The following is a 12,465-nucleotide window of genomic DNA, read 5'->3' as shown; positions in this document are numbered from 1 at the left end:
GGAGAAAATGATGGTGGGAGTTATGGAAAAACAACTGAAGGACAGGTCACAGACAACACAAGATACAGAGGGGAAGGTCCTATTTAATTTCAGGTCTTTTTATGACACCTTTATCCATTGAGCTGAACAAGGGAAGGCAGTTGATGTAATCCTTGAGGATTTCAGTAGAGCTTTTGATACTATTTCTCCAGCACCCTTCTGGACAGAAATTCCTGCATACAGCTAGACAGAAACAGAACGTGGTGTGTTGTAATACAAGAAGAATTTTACAGAGCAGCAGCCATGGATTGAGATAAGGAGTTCACAGAGCAGCAGCTGCGGAGCAGGATAAACAGCATGAGAACAAAGGACATCTCTAGGAAAAGAATGAATGGCTCGTGGCTTTGAAGGGGGGTTATAGGGTTGTTATTGCAGTAGCTTTCCTCCAATTAGCGTGTGTGATTTTTGGACACCCTTGTCTGTCTCCTATAAAAGTCTGGCTTTCGGGCAATAAATTGATGCAGCTATATGTAACTATATTGGTGTTTCTCTGTTTGACCCAGCACGCTGACATTTTGCCTTTCAGGTTCACCAGCAGTGGTGGGTGAGCAGTTGGCCAGTAGTTCTGTCCCAAAGGATTATAGTCAGTGGGTTCCATTGGGCTGGTAGATGGTCACTGTCAGAGCTCCCCAGGGTTCCATTTTAGGGCCACTTTCCTTTCATGTTTATGCAGATGACTTGCATGCAGGACTAGAAGATGTTCTGAGCAAGTTTGCTGATGAGACCAGATGAGGAGGTGTTGTTGCCTCCACTTAGGGTGGAGAGGACTTGCAGAGAGATGTGGACAAGTCAGAGAAGTGGGTACCAGTTGGTACTAAGCACCAAGTGCATAAAGTATAACAAGAACAAGTGCCTGATTGTGCACCTGGGTATGGGCAACCCTGGACATAAACACTGTCTGTATATTGGACACATGAGAGACGTCTGACTGAAAAGGATTGGGGGTCCTGCTCAACATAAAATTTTAAGTGAGTCAGCAGTGTGCCCAGCCAGCCAAGAAGGCCAACAGTCCCCTAAAGTGCATCAAGCAATTTATTGCCAGCTGGGTGGGAGAAAGGTTTGTCCCTCTTTGCTCTGCATTGCTACTGCCTCACCTGGAGCACTGGGTGCACTTCTGGGCAATGCAGAACATAAAGAACATCAAACTATGGGAGAGTGTGCACAGGAGGGCACTGGAACTGAGAGATCTGAAGTTCAGAGTTTCACTGGGATGGACTGCTTGTTCAGACTGGGCCCTTCTCACACCCCACATCCTGTGATGAGACACAGGGCACATGTGGGATATGAACTTTAACAGCATCCTTGCACCACATGCAAATGCTTTTCCCAGTGCTTCAGTGTTCCACCACCCATTGCTTTCAACATAGTTTTCAACACCCCATTGTATCTTTTAATTTTACCAGAAGCTGGTGCATGGTAGGGGATATGATAAATCCACTCAATGCCATGAACTTTGGCCCAAGTATTTATTAAGGGAATTTTTGAAATGTGTCCCATTATGAGACTCAGTTCTTTCTGAGGTGTCATGTCTCTATAGGACTTGTTTCTAACAACCCAATATTGTGTTTCTGGCAGTAGCATGGGGTACTGCGTATGTTTCAAGCCACCCAGTGGTTGCTTCCACCATGGTAAGCACAAAACGCTTATCATTATGAGATCCTGGCAAGGTGACATCATTCACCTGTCACTCCTCCCCATATTTATACTTTTGCCTTGGCCTTCCCCCCAGAGAGGCTTCATATTCTTGGCTTGTTTAATTATGGCACATGATTCACAGTCATGAATAACCAGTGCAATAGCATCCATAGTTAAGTCCACCCCTCAGTCTCTAGCCCAATTATATGTTATGTCCATTCCTTGATGGCCTGAGGTCTCATGGAACCATCAAGCTTGAAATAATTCACTCTTGTTCTGCCAGTCCAAGTCTATTTGAGCCACCTCAATTCTGGCAGCTCGACCTACCTGATGGTTGTTTTGTTGTTCTGCAATAGCCCGACTCTTGGGCAAGTGTGCATCCACGTGACACACCTTTACAATCATATCTTTTTTTTGAGCAGTTATGTTTTTCTACAGTTCAGCAGCCCAAATAGGTTTACACCTCCGTTGCCAGTTATTTTGTTCCCACTGCTGTAACAACCCCCATAAGGCATTTGCCACCATCCATGAGTCAGTATAAAGATAAAGCATTGGCCACCTCTCCCGTTCAGCCACATCTAAGGTCAGCTGTACAGCTTTTACCTCTGCAAACTGACTTGATTCTCCTTTACCTTCAGTGGCCTCTGCGACCTGTCGTGTGGGGCTCCAAACAGCAGCTTTCCATCTCCGATGCTTCCCTACAATATGAAATGATCCATCAGTGAAAAGAGCATATTTCTTTTCATTTTCTGGTAGTTCGATGTATGGTGGGGCCGCTTTAGCACATGACACCTCTTCTCCTGGTGATGTTCCAAACTTTTTATCTTCAGTCCAGTTCATGATCACTTCTAAAATTCCTGGACGATTGAGGTTCCCCATCCGTGCTTGTTGTCTAATCAGTGCAATCCACTTGCTCCAGGTGGCATCGGTAGCATGATGGGTGGAGAGAACCTCCCCTTTCAACATCCGGTTCATCATTGACAGTCGAGGTGCCAGAAAGAGCTGCATTTCAGTACCAGCTACTTCGGCAGCAGCCCGAGCCCCCTCATACGCGGCTAAGATCTCCTTCTCAGTTGGAGTGTAGCACTCTTCAGACCCCTTGTACGCTCAGCTCCAGAATCCCAGGGGTCGGCCTTGGGTCCCTCCTGAGGCTCTTTGCCACAAACTCCAAGTGGGACCTTTCTCTCCAGCAGCAGTATAGAGGATGTTCTTTACATCCTGTCCAGTCCGTACTGGCCCCAGGTCCATGGCACAGGCTATCTCCTGTTTAATCTGTTCAAAAGCCTGCTGCTGCTCTGGGCCCTATGCAAAATCATTCTTCTTCTGCATCACCTGATAAAGGGGGCTTACAATGAGGCTGTAGTTTGGAATGTGCATCCTCCAAAAGCCCACTGCACCCAGGAAAGATTGTGTCTCTTTCTTGCTAGTTGGTGGAGACATGGCAGTGATTTTGTCAATCACTGTTGGGATGTGATGACATCCATCCTGCCACTTTATACCTAAGAACTGAATTTCCTGGGCAGGCCCTTTTACTTTGCTTCACTTAATAGCAAAACTGGCTCATAGAAGAATTTGAATTATTTGCTCTCCAGCACAGCAGCACTCAGTGGGGGTGTGACCTCATTCAGGCCACGGTAGTCTACTGTCAGCCTCCATTCTCCACTGGCTTTACGCACTGGCCATATGGAGCTGTTAAAAGGTGAGTGAGTTTTACTGATCACTCCCTGATTCTCCAACTGGCGAATCAAATCCTGAATGGGGAGCAAGGAATCCCTGTTGGTGCGATACTGCCGTCTGTGCACTGTCTTTGTAGCAATCGGTACCTGCTGCTCTTTTATTTTTACTCGTAGCAGCCTCACAACAGACGGGTCCTCTGACAGGCCAGGCAAAACAGACAGCTGCTTAATGTTGTCCATATCTACAGCAGCGATTCCAAAGGCCCAGTGATACCCCTTAGTATCCTTGAAATGCCCTCTTCTGAGGTATCCTCAATACCAAGTATGAACGGAAACCCTGGACCACTCACATAGGATGTTTTTTCCAGTCTTTACCAGTGAGGCTTATTTCAGCCTCCAACACAGTCAATTCTTGAGAGATATCCAGAAATATGGATTGATTCTGTCCCTTCATGACTGGAGGGCATTAGGGTGCACTGTGCACCAGTATCCACCAGTGCCTTATATTTCTGTGGTTCTGATGTGCTAGGCCATCAAATCCACACAGTCCAATAAACTCTGTTATCCCTTCCACTCCCTTGAATGAGGGCAGGGCCCCTCTATTGGTTACCTGTGATAACTGGAGCAGCTGTACTGGTGGTTGGACTGTTTTGTAGTTCCCTCACCCGTGCTCATAGTACAGGAGTAGGCTGGTCATGCCACTTCCTCGTGTCTTCTCTGTGGTCACGTAGGTAACACCACAAGGAAACACACAGTGCAATTTACTGTTGTTCCTTGCTCAATCTGGAAAGCGCTTGTGTCTAATAGCCGAGAATTTTAATGATACACATGAAGGCTTTATGGTCGTTAATTTCTTTACGATCTCTCGCCTTCAACTGAAGCAGCAGCTAGGCCAATTACCAAGTGACATCAAGGAGATGAAGTGGCAAAATGGCGATTTATTGAAACAGACGCATCCTTATATAACCTACGCCTTTTTGTCTACACCCACTGTATTACACTAAGATTCTTCCAGAATATGGGGAAGGGCCTGTCACATCACAACAAGCTACCGTCCCAGCTGTCCCAACAGCGAAGCAACCAGATAACAAGAGATTCATTCTGGTGCCGTGTGAACTCCTTTCTTACGCCTTCGATTTCAGTCATCTTCAGGGATCGACAAACAGTAACAGAGATTTCCTCATCACTCTCTTCTTCATGACACTTTTCCTTTTTCCTTTCTCGGTACTTATCCAGACCTGTCACCTGGATCTTCTGTTGCCTCCTCCTCCACTTCTTTTTTCCGTTCTAGACGTGAGGACACCCATTTCCATTTCTTGCCTTCCACAAGGGCAACTGATATTGTTACTGGTGCCTCCTGTGACTGATCAAAATTGACTTGGGGATTTCCCTTTTTGGCTAGAACCTCAGCTCGGAAATTCTCTCTTTTCGGAACAGTGTTATATAGAGCACGGTAAGCACAAGCCAAGCCCCAAATAAGTCATACCCCCTTAGATCTATCTAGGCTGCGCCATCCCTGACTCAAATACTGGCTTAGTTTCTCGGGATCCCACAGGTGTTCAAGAGTTAAATCCCATGACATTGCGGGCCCCCATGTGTTGGCGAACCTGAAGGCAAAAGTCAGCGTTCTAGGACAAACAACCACACACCAATATAGTTAAATATAGCTGTGTCCATCTATTGCCTGAAGAGCCGTACTTTTATAGCAAACAAACAAGGGTGTTCAAAAATCACACGTACTAATTGGAAGAAAGCTTCTGCAATAAGAACCCTAAAACCGCGCTTCAAAGCCACGAGCCTTTCACTCTTTTGCTAGAGGTGTCCTTGGTTCTCATGCTGTTTATCCTGCTCTGCAGCTGCTGCTCTGTAAAGTGCTTATCTTGATCCATGGCTGCTGCTCTGTAAAATTCTTCTTGTATTACAACAGAATGGCAGTTCCCTGGGGTCTCCAGCACACCCCCAGCCAGCTGGCAAATGCCACTGAGGACCTTTAGGAAAGACATGCCCTGGGTAGTGACAATGTTCACTGGACAACTGTGAGCCCCACAATGGGTCTCGTACCTGTGTGCCATCTTCTGAACACCAGTAGCACGGTGTAGATGCAAGGTCCAGCCAGGCAAAATCAAAACATGCTTCTGGAAGGGGATCCTTTCTGAAGAATCCTTACACTAATGAGAGGACCACAAACATTCACTCAGCGAACTCCAAATCTCTGTGCCTTTGCAGGCCTAGGGTCTTGTTTGGTTCACAGAGACATGGTGGGTTGATTCTCAGCTCTGTACTGTAGCAAATGGGGTACAGATTCTGCATGACGGATGGGCAAGGAAGAAGAGAAAAGGCTGCTGCCATCCATGAGAGGGCACTGAGCTCTGCCTGGGGATGGCAGAGGAGCCAGCTGAGAACTGATGGAAAGGGCTCAGAGAGGAGAGCGGCAGATTCTGTTCCTTGCTTCCTGATCAGGAAGAACAAGAAGAGGGGACAGGCAGGAATCTGAGTTACAGCTGGGATGGAATTGTTTTCTTCAGACTGTCTGCTGTGGTGCAGTGTTTTGGTTCTAGGAGAAAACCATTGATAACACTCTGATGTTTACAGCTGCTGCTAAGCAGTGTTGTACAGAGCCAAGGCCATGGTCAGTGGAGGGCACATGGAGCTGGGAGGGAACAGAGTGAGGACAGCTGACTGATAGTGGCCAAAGGGACGTTCTCTATCAGCTGACAGCAAGCAGAAATTGTATTGAAAGGGGTGGGAGTTCATCTCAGTCTCTTCACTGCCCAGGGTCCAGCTGAGCATCAGTCTGGTGGTGCTGAGCAAGTGCTTGTGCATCAGTTGTTACATACAATTCCATATCAACGGATATATAGTGATAACTATTACTCCACTTCTTTTATCTCTCTTAGTAAACTGCTTTGTTACATCCCAGAAGTTGTACTCTTTTTCCCAGTTCTCATCCCCATCCCACTGGGAATTGGGCAGTGCACAAAGCACTGTGTGCTGCTGAGCCACATGTTGGGTTCAACAACCACTGTCATTTTGGTGCCTGATGTGAGGCTCCAAGGGTTGAGATAGCAGCACATCTGTCCAGAGCGGACAGGGCTTTGTGGGAGCTGGAGAAGTGCAGGCCATGGTGCTGATATGTGTGGATGTGCTCCCTATGTGTGGAGCTTGTTGAGTCTTCTCATGAAGCTTCACTGCACAGCTCCTTACTTGGTGCTTGGATGCTGCATTAGGGTATTTATTTTGCTATGCTGTTTGACCTCAGTTTGTACCACGATAAAATTGGCAGCTGACAAAGTGAAGTTTTGTGCACATTCAGCTCTGCGGTCATCTTTGGGTTTTGGAAGTAATATTGTCCATATGATTAGGAATTACACAATTTACATTGTCGCCTCTGTGAGTCCGGGGGTGTACTGGATATTGTGTTGAGGGACATGGTTTAGTGGGAGCTATAGGTAATAGGTGAACGGTTGGACTGGATGATCTTTTAGGCCTTTTCCAACCTTGGTGATTCTATGAATCTATGATTGAGGTTAAACAATTATTCAGGAATATCAGTGAGAGATCTGCCCCAAGGTGAGAAGGCTCTGCATGGCAGAGGGTGTGGGACGGTCTGGGCAGCTGCCTGGAGTGGTGGGCACCCCCAGGGCTTTGGAACTTCATCTCCGAGCAACTGCAGGATCCTGATAAACTGGTAGAATATTGGGGGCAGGTCTGCTGTGGCACTGGTAACCCCCAAGAGGCACAAATGACTGCAGTGTGCCAGATCCAGAGAGCTGGATCTGCTGACAGTGCTGCAGCCTCTGCAACTCCTGGCACAGACCATGCAGCAGCTCCAAGGTTTTGCTACACGTCCTGCAGTTGCTCCAAGCTCTGGGCAGATCCCTCTGTCACTCCACCCCTCATAATGAGCTCTGCAGTTACTCCTGCTACGGGTCCTGTAGCTGTTCCAAGTATGGTAATAAGAAAATGGTACAAATTCCTCCCAAGGGAGGAAGTACAGCCCTGCAGTGGCTCCAACCCCTCCAATGAGCCCAGTGGCTGCTCCAACATAGTCACAGGTCCTGTGGTGGTTCCAGCTCTGGCAATGAACTCTGAGGTCACTTCAACTCCTGCAACAGCCCAACAGCCACTTCAGCTCCTACAGTGAACCCTGTGGCTGTTAAAACCCCTGCAACTAATCCTGGACTTGCAGACAGATGCGCATAGGGATTAGTTCATATATGTTTGCAACTGCATATGTTGTATATGTGTGAAAATACACTAAATATATTATATATGTATAAATACATTTGTCATAATTATTATCCTTTTCTTTTTCTCTTTGTCTCAACCCATAAACCTTAAACCACAGCACTGCCTTGAGATGCTTACGGATCTCCTTGGGACTATTCAATCTGATCTGGTCACACAGTGAAGAGCACCTGAAGATCTCAAGGTTTTCTCAGGGAGCAGCTCCTGAGGTATATTCCTTACACCAGCTTTGGAAGAGGCCTCCCTCCAGTTCTCTGGTCCTGCTCTAAAGGGGCCCTCTTGTTATGGCAGTGCCAGCAAGGAGACCAGCTCTGACAGACCTGTTCATATTGCCGGCTACTGACTGCAGCCCTGGATTGCTGCTGTAGAGGCAACAGGACTGTTGTGAGACACACAAGACCTTCAGGACTGCACAAATGAGAGGACTCAAGAGCACTGCAGCACTGGTAAGAGCACATGAATGAAAAGAGCACGTTGAGCTGCTGTCTGTGGCTGTACCTCCCCAAATCCAGGCAAAGTAGGAAGAAAGAAAATCTAAGTAAGTCTATTTTGAAAGCTTTTTAGGTATCTTATAACATATTCAGGGAATCTGGTTCCATGTTTACATGAGTTCTTGGAGTGAGAAAATGGAAATTAGGTAGGAAAGAATTTAAATACATTTTTATTTATAAGTTCAATAACATTTTTTTTTTGCACATTCCTATATCTCACATAATCAAACAGACAAAGATGCATAAAACATAAAGAACCACCACTGGGAATCCTATTGAGGAAGTTGTGCATTTTATTGTAGCTGGAATAGTGCTTATTGCAACACCTTCCTGAAAGCGTGCTTGATCTCCCTGTTCCTCATGCTGTAGATAATAGGGTTTAGTGTTGGAGGAACCACTGCATACAGAAGTGCCACTGTCAGATCCAGGAGTGGGGAGGAAATGGACGGGGGCTTCAGGTAGGCAAAAGCACCAGTGCTGAGAAACAGGGAGACCACAGCCAGGTGAGGGAGGCACATGGAGAAGGCTTTGTGCCGTCCCTGCTCAGAGGGCATCCTCAGCACAGCCATGAAGATGTGCACATAGGACACAACTATGAAAACAAAGCAACCAAAGCCTAAACTGACACCAAAAAAGAGAAATACAAATTCCATGAGGTAGGAGCCAGAGCAGGAGAGCTTGAGGATCTGTGGGATTTCACAGAAAAACTGGTTGACAACATTGCCTTGGCAGAGAGGCAGTGAAAACGTACTGGCAGTGTGCAGCAGGGAATAGAGAACCCCAGTGCCCCAGGCAGCTGCTGCCATGGTGGCACAAGCTCTGCTGTCCATCAAGGTCCCGTAGTGCAGGGGCTTGCAGATGGCAACGTAGCGGTCATAGGACATGATGGTGAGAAGGGAATACTCTGCTGAGAGGAAGAAGGAAAAGAAAAAGAGCTGTGCAGCACATCCTGTGTAGGAGATGGCCCTGGTGTCCCAGAGGGCGTTGGGCATGGCTTTGGGGAGAGTGGTGGAGATGCAGCCCAGGTCGAGGAGGGCCAGGTTGAGGAGGAAGAAGTACATGGGGGTGTGCAGGCGGCGGTCGCAGGCTACAGCTGTGCTGATGAGGCCGTTGCCCAGGAGGGCAGCCAGGTAGATGCCCAGGAAGAGCCAGAAGTGCAGGAGCTGCAGCTGCCGCGTGTCTGCCAACGGCAGCAGGAGGAACTCGCTGATGGAGCTGCTGTTGGACATCTGCTGTTGTTGGGCTTGGAGTCCTGCTCAGAGTGCAGAAGATAATGACAAGTCCAGACCATTCTCAGACACACTCCTCCTGCTATAATATGAAATGTTTTTATTCTCTTACAACAGTGTACATTTAGCACCATTACTTGCATTTAATTTCATGTATTTCAGCATTCCTTAAGCAGAAGCAGCATATGGAGCTCTAACCTTCCTTTTATTTTCTTATGCCTTCTCCCTGGATATTTTCATCTGTTTCATGTCTCATATCTTTACCCCAAGTGCTCTTAGAGCCCCCTACCCGAGCTTCTGTGGCATTCAGTTTCAGTTAGAAAATGCTGCCTGTTTGTAGGATAAGTGAATTATTCATGCCTACAGAAAATGATGATAATTCCATCCTTCGAGAAAGGGGAGACTGAAAGCACATCATGTGTGAGTGTTCACAAAACAAGCAATTGATTGATGAAAAATTCTCAGAACTCTTATTGCCCCTTTTAGATTTCTGACTCCAAACCTCTTTGCCTCAGAACAGGAAATGGAAACCCCCTGCCTTGGCTCTCCTCTTGCAAAGTGCCCTCAGAAACATTCCGTTGTGCAGTGGAGTTGTGATCCCCTGCCCCAGGCAGCAGCTGTGGCAGCACAAGCCCTGCCGGGGGGCTCCTTCCCCCCACCCGTCTCCCTGCAGCACCCTGGGCAGCTCCCCGGGCAGGCTGAGTGCTGAGCCTGGCAGGCGGCAGAGTCCCATACCCGGCACACAGCCCCTGGGGCACAGCAGGGACCCTGCTCTGCAGGACAGCCCTGGGCACCCGCCTGCAGCCCCGGCTGCACAGCCTGCAGCCGTGCTGGGACATGCAGCCCTCAGGGCTGTGATTTCATACTGCAGTATGGAAGCCCTCAGCTGGAGCAGAAGGCTTTTTCCACAGTAAAGAAACATGCAGTGCCTGCATCCAGATCTCCTATGGGATGTCCCAAATTAAGTTGACCCTCTATGAAAAGCAGCTCATGGTCTGCAGTGAGACTTACCCTGTCATGGTCTGTGAGCAATGCTCCTGCAGTGAGCTCACAGCCCGCTCACACCACACACATCCTGCAAGCTCTCTTCAGTTTCTCTCCTCTCCTTCTGTCACCTGCAGGCTGTGCTGTGCACAAGAGCTGCTCCTGGGCACAGCTGTCTCTCTGCAGCCCTGCACACTTTTATGAGCTCCCTGTGTCCCAGGAGCCTGGACAGGCAAGCAGCAGATTATGTCATTTTTATCTTTCCGACTTGTCTCCCCTGACATGTCCCTGGGTCCTCATGGCCAACAGCTCCTGAAAGACAACAGCATCATGACTGTGCTTTGAAATTCGCTCAATTAACCACCACATGTCCAGTGGTCAGTGACTGATTGGAGACATATGGGGAGTGCTCCCAGAGATTGTTTGATGAAACAATAAGGGCAACCAGACAAGGAAGGCAAGGTTTGGACTTTCCCTGTGCAGGGCAGTGATCCAGCTGAGGCAGTGCAGGAGTCTCATCCCTTGACAGAAATCCTGGAGCTGAAATGGGATTCAGCTCCCTACACACCCACAGGAGCTGGGATTCCTCTGGTTCAGTTCAGAAGAGCACAAGGAGTTGCCTGCATGTGAGCTCCTGCTCTGAGTCCTCGGACCTTCAGCTGGGAGGCAGCTGCTCACACACAGACACTGGGTGATGCCCAAGGTGCCTGGGCTGCTCCTGATGTGTGCCAGTGCTTGTAAACCATGTGGGAAATCCCTGAGATAGACAGCTCCTTCCTGGGCATCAGCCGAGGGCCAGAGAGGGGATAGCACTGGCTGTCTGGTGAATTCACTCACAGCTGCAAGAGCAGCACAGGGCCTTCAGGAAAGCCATGCCCATGGTGTGACCATGTTGCTGTGTCAACTCCAAGGCCCACGATCAGTCTAATGTTTGTGTGCCACCTTCTGCACACTGATACCATAGATTAGCTATCCAGTCAGGCTATGTCCAGTGATGCTTTCCAATTAGGGTGTTTACTTCTGTGGTTTTGCACTAATGCAAACACCAACACACAAGAAGCTAGAAATCTTGATAGAGCTGCAGGCCTGAGCTCCTGTTTGGACCATGGGGACACAGTTTAATGGCTTCCACAACTGCACTGTAGCACAAGGGGGATACCGAGTCTTTAGGATGGATGGGCGAGGAGATAAAGAAGGGTGAATGCCCTCTGTGAGAGTGCACTGAGCTCTGCCTGGGGATGGAAGAGCAGACAGGTCAGAGCTAATGGAAATGGCAAACAGAGGAGACCATCAGTGTCTTTTCCTGTCTTCCTGATCAGGGAGAGTAAATGGAAGGTGCCCTCTGCAGACAGATGGGAATCTGATGTTGTCTGTCCCTTGTCCCATTTGGTGGCCTTTGTCACTCCATTATCTGCAGCAGGGACAGCACAGCAGGGCATGTGGCATCCAGCAGATCCCTGGAGAGCACAGATGGCAGCTTCTTGACCAAGCAGTGGAGGAACCAAAGAGGAGAGGTGCTCTGCTGGATCTCATACTCTCCGGCATGGAAGGACTTGTGGGAACTGCGAAGGTGAAAGGGGCATCAGGCCACGTGCAAGATGCAAATGTATCTCTTTTTATTTATTTTGAGGCTGTAAGCTTAATAGTTGATCATAAATGTCAATAAAACTGAAACAAATAATTGAAGACAAAGATGGAAATCATTGAAATTGTGTTAACCCTTCTCAACATGAAAAATTCTCATGAGTCTTGTTCCATTGTAAGTTGTAAATATGAATCTTTGAGGTGATTTGATGTCTTTTTTTTTCTTTTACTGAAACTACAATGTTTTCCAGAACTGTGTTCGCTGGACACAAATGTCTTCAGATTCAGAGACACAGACAGTGGTGCCAGTGCCAATGCCCTGTGACAATAGCCCGGTGCCCAGCACTACTCTTCCCTGCTGCCTATTTGATGTGTCTCATCCTCCAAGTTTTTTCAGCTCTCCTAAATAAATGGCCATGGTTAAGGGCATGTTTTCAGCAGGCCATTTGGGCACAAACTACTCCCACTGCCCTCCAGATTTCTCCATCCCTTGCTCTTTGTTCAGTCAGATACCTCCCAATTATCTGTCTGATTTCTGACTTTCAGGGGGTATTACTGGAATTTGTTCCATCTCCCCAA

The sequence above is a fragment of the Coturnix japonica genome, chromosome 31 (assembly GCF_054131305.1).
Source record: "Coturnix japonica strain WE chromosome 31, WE-NBRP24, whole genome shotgun sequence".
Taxonomy (NCBI): Eukaryota; Metazoa; Chordata; class Aves; order Galliformes; family Phasianidae; genus Coturnix; species Coturnix japonica.
This window is presented reverse-complemented; position numbering follows the sequence as displayed.